Source organism: Dipodomys spectabilis, unplaced genomic scaffold (assembly GCF_019054845.1).
Source record: "Dipodomys spectabilis isolate Male_0828 unplaced genomic scaffold, ASM1905484v1 ptg000284l, whole genome shotgun sequence".
Taxonomy (NCBI): Eukaryota; Metazoa; Chordata; class Mammalia; order Rodentia; family Heteromyidae; genus Dipodomys; species Dipodomys spectabilis.
This window is the reverse complement of record NW_024870961.1, coordinates 906,530-911,720: the sequence shown is the minus strand read 5'-3', so window position 1 is coordinate 911,720 and position 5,191 is coordinate 906,530.

Below are 5,191 nucleotides of genomic sequence, written 5' to 3'. Positions count from 1 at the left end.
CATAAAATGTGCAAAGAAAATAATTCTACTACTTTGCAGGCAAGAATGTGATGAAAAGCATACTGTTATCTTCTTAGATGAAATATGAAGACCACACTTTAAAAGCTTACTAAACGATCAGTCCTTTAAACAACAGTGCCATTTTTAAGGCACTTTAGACAATTCAAGTCCTTCATCTCCCCACAACCATTACTGCCATTCACAAATCATTGCCAAGGTGAATTTGCAGTTCTTTTAGATATTTCAAATGGCTTATGAGTAACATAAACAATAATTCCAGTTTTTGAGAAAATTTAATTTACAATCAGCAAACAAATCAGATTCAACTCCATAGCATAACCTTTAGGAAAAATGAATTAAGGAATATGGCATGTACTTTGTAATTTAATATTAGACATTAGAGCAAAATGCCAGAAAAAGAATCTGCAAGAAATAAACAGAAGTCTTTGATAAGATATTAAAGATTATTTAGGGACAAGTAATTTTACCTACATTTCTTATTATATGATAGCATATTTTTATCTGCTAATCAGAGAGACTCAAAAAGATTTTTAAATATGATATGAAAAATGCATCGTCATGAATGAATGAAATCAGGAAGTAGATGGCTCAGGAGCTGGGTGGTTTGTTAAATATTCTCATTATTTTGAATGATCTGGTGTTTTTTGTATGTGTGGAATTATGAATGTATTTTATGTCTAGGCAGGAAAGTTTGATTATTAGAACATTGTCTGATATCCAATGTAAGGAACCTAATCAGAGTGATAAATATATGTGTGTTTGTGTGTTTGTGTGTTTGTGTGTGTGTGTGTCTGTGTGTCTGTGTGTGTGCCTGCAAGTCTGTGTTTAGAAGGAAGAATCTTATTATGCTCAGGGTATATATTAAATTCTATTAGGTATACTACATTAATGACAGCAGATAAAAGTAATTAACATTTTGTGCCATATGTTTGTGTTCATATGATTGCATGAAAAAACTAAAAAGTTATGTTTGGGGTATGAGTTTTGTGAAAGGTCAGCTGAAATTATAAACATTTGGAATTATCAGAAAGATATCAATGGCAATCTTTTCAGTGTAGATCAATTTTAGACAACACTTGCAAGAATATGTAATCTTATATGGAAATGCAATATTTATTGATTTTTTTCCATAGCTACAGTATTCTATAAATTTGTAGGAAAACCAGTTAAATTATGGAAACATAAAAGTAATGTGATTACAGTATTACACTTTAGTTTCATTGTCAAAATACCTTTATTTCAACTGTATAGGAAGGAAAACCCTAAATATTACAGTTCGTGCCATATTTCATTGGGAAGCTTTGTCTGTATCAATAAGTTTATTTCTTTTGGTTCTGCTTTCCTATTCATAACTCTGTTTCTCATACTATTCTTCTAAGGACTTTTTCTTTCTTCCCTTTTAGGCTTCAACATACCTCATGCTCTGTTTGTTTGCTAACAGTAGTCAGTCTACCTTTGAACCATGTCTCCCGCCCAGAAATTTTTGTAGTTAATTGGCGATAGAACCTTATGAACTTTACTACCAGCCTGAAAACCATTATCCTCCAAGTCTCATCCTTCTTAATCGCTAGGATTATAGAGATGAGTCATGGACCCCAAGAAGCAATGACTTTTCATGTCTTATAGATTCCACATGTTTGCTAGTAATTGTAATAATAAACTACCATAGATTGGGTAGCGTTAACACTGTAAATACATTGCCTCTGAGTTTGTGGAACTAGAACTCCAACGTCAGTGTTGGCTTCTTCTGAGTCCTCTTTTCTTGGCATATTCAAGGCCTTCTGCTTCTCTTGGAGGACACTTCAACTTAAATGCTACCTTTGAGATTCTGTTTCCAAATGCAGTCACTTTCTGAGGCAATGGGTTTTTGATCTTTAGTATGATGTCAGTGGGACAGTATCCAACACATAACAAATTACTTAATGGATAGAAGAAAATCTCTAATAAGAAATTATTTGGTTTGGACACAGAAGTTATGTTTGTACTTTTAAAACAATTAGCAAGAGAGGTAAATGTTTTATTAGAGCTTGTCAAACCAGTATGAAGTCTTGACCTTAGACATGCCAAATTCTTACCCTGGCACACACTTAAATTTCTAGCGGTAATGGGGGATTGAACCCAAAACCCTGTACTTGTGAAACAGCATTTCTACTACTGCCATACTTGCAGATTGTAATTGGATTGCTTATTTTGAGGTACTATCGCTATGCCTGGGCCTGACTGGACTGTGGTAATCTTAACACAAGTAAAAAAGATTGCACCCAGCAAATGGTTAGAGTTTCTGAAACTTCTTTTTGTGCTAGGCTTGCCTGGAATTGGAATCTCTAATCTGTTTCCCAAGTAGATAAGATTACAGATTTGAGCCACTTTATCCAGTAAAAGTATATTATTTGAAAATATCGTGATATTGCCTATATTTGTGATTAACATACATAACTAACCTTAAATTTCTCCCTCTTTTGTTTAATACTCTGAGTTGAAAACATTGGTTTACATGATATACATGGCTTTGTTTTGGATGGAATTCCATAAGAATCCAAAAAAAATCTCCCAAAAGTTTATGTCAAAAATCATGGAAAAAAGGCTGCAGGTTGGAAAAAAATTGATCCTTAAGTTATAAATGCAATATATTTATAGTGTTAGTCAATGCTTTCTTAAGTATGAGAAGAGAAGAAAGGCAGGAATGGAAGGATATCAGATATAATTTTGATAACCTACTAAGTCTCTGTAGAAATTCTGTAGTTGTCACTTCATGTTAACTTCCTTTCTTAAAGCTTCCTTTATTACAACCCTGTGGGTTGGACTGATTGGTTACCCTCTCCAGGAAATGAGGCTGATTTTAGAAGGCTGATGGTGTGGTAATAAGGAATGATGAGAATGAGCACAGATATTGTCACAGAATGAGCCAACCAGGTTCAACTGCTGAACAGCAAAACAAAGCTAAGTATCAAATCTGATGATCCACATTGGAAGATATATAGATAGATACATATACATATACATTTATTTGCATCCATGAAATAGTAAATTTCCATTTGAATATAGAGAAACTTGACCTGACAATTATTAAATTATATCGAACTGGTTGCAGGAAAGGTACAGAAAAATATCAATAGTTAGCATAGATTTTGCATAGATTTTTTTAAAGGATAAAAATTCTTTCTTCATAATATACTTTACACATACCCTTAGTATGTTTTAAGTATTTTTACATTGTGGTAGGAACATCTCTACAATGCTGAGAATTGGAATTACACACAATATGCAACATGGGTAGGCACTGGTGGTTCGAGGATTTAATCCTAGCTAGTTAAGAGATTGAGATCTGAAGATTACAATTTGAAGCCAGCAAGAGTAGGAAAGTTCTTCTGACTCTTATCTCCAATTAACCATAGAGGCAAATGGAGTTCCAGTTCAAATTGTATGTCGATCATTGGCCTTGACCACAAAAGCACCATTCAGACCCTGAGTTTAAGCCCTAGGATCAAAAGAAACAAAAACACATAATAAAACATGCAGTTTGATATTTTATAATGAGGCACATTTTTATGTACTCTACATTGTTAGAAAGACTAGACCTCTGTTAGCTTTATAACCTACCATAATAAGTGATATTGTCCATGTATTAAGCAGAAAGGCTTACTCAGATTTACAAGTTTGAAGATTTCAGTGTATGTTCAGTTGGTTTTATTGCTTTGGTGGCCTGTGCCAAGACTATGTCAAGGTGGGGAGTATGTCAAAGAGAAATGTTTGTGACCTAGAATGATTAAAATATAAAAGAAGAAAGTAGATGAGAGACTATGTTTTCATGGGTTTCACTCTGAAGAACTCAATCTCCAGAATAACTATTCAGGTATTCTCCACAGTCTGTGAGGGAATGGAAAGCCATTTTTCTTTCACACATAGGTCTTTCTGGGGCATACTAAAATCAAATGGAAACATCTTCACCAATAACAGAATATTAGTCCATTGTGATTTACAGAATAAGTTTCCTGGCATATATTTTCTTTTGTACTTCTTTTTGTGGTGGTGATATAAATATTTTTTTCCAGAGAAGCAACCTGGTTTTAATCATTATCCACCAAATTTATGCTGTCATATAATCAGAGAGTTTTTTTGAATAAATTAACACAATAGTAGGCTCATTTTATGCCAACACAAAATATAAACACTAATTACATTTTCACTGAACAACCACTCATAAAAAATCATGAAATAATAAAGTCCAAGTCCATGTCAATTTTTTTTGTCAGTTGTGGGGCTTGAATTCTGGGCCTGGTCACTGTCCTCAGCTCTTCAGCTCAAGGCTACCACTGTACCACTTAAGCCACAATGCTGTTTCTGGTTTTTAGGTGGTTTATTGGAGACAATTGTCTCACAGACTTTTCTGCCCACGCTGGCTTTGAACCACTATACTCAGATGTCAGATTCCTGAGTATCTAGAATTACAGGCATGAGGCACCAAATCTCAGATCCAAGTCAATTTTAAACAGCAATCTTAGTGAAACTTCTGGCTTTTTTCCAATAAAAATCTATTTTTTCAACATTAGTTTATAACTATGAGTTATTTTTAGATGTAACTGGGAATTTTTTAATAGAAACAAATACAATTTTTACTATTAGTAAGTATCTCACAAAAATCCAGTGTAATTGATTTTCTCCAAAGTCAATTATTTCATACTATCTCACATTATTATTATTACATTCTATATTGCATATCATGTGAAGCGAAAATAGAAAATAGTTTGAACAATTTCATATAAATTAGTAGATGCTATTTTAGCATTATAAAGTCACATCTGTGGTTTTAAATGAAGGAAAGAAGATTTTAGAGTTAAAATCCAATAAAAATGTGAAGTGTGTCCCAAATAAACCAAAAATTCTGAGTTCATACAGACAAAATTATTACCATTGGAAATAATGAGGCAAGAGGAGGCAGAATTCAAATCACTTCAAACATTATCTGTTATTCTCCCTCATCTTCCACTAACAAGACCTCTCTGGTCCCAGTTGTCACAAAACTTCAAGTGTCTCTCCTAGAATTCTATGTGGAAAAGTTCTAAGTCACTGATTCTTTTTCTACTTTGTGTTATATGAGGCAAAATTTAGACACAAAACAATTGAAATAAAATGCACACATATGTTGAAGTCACCACAGCTGGAAAAACAA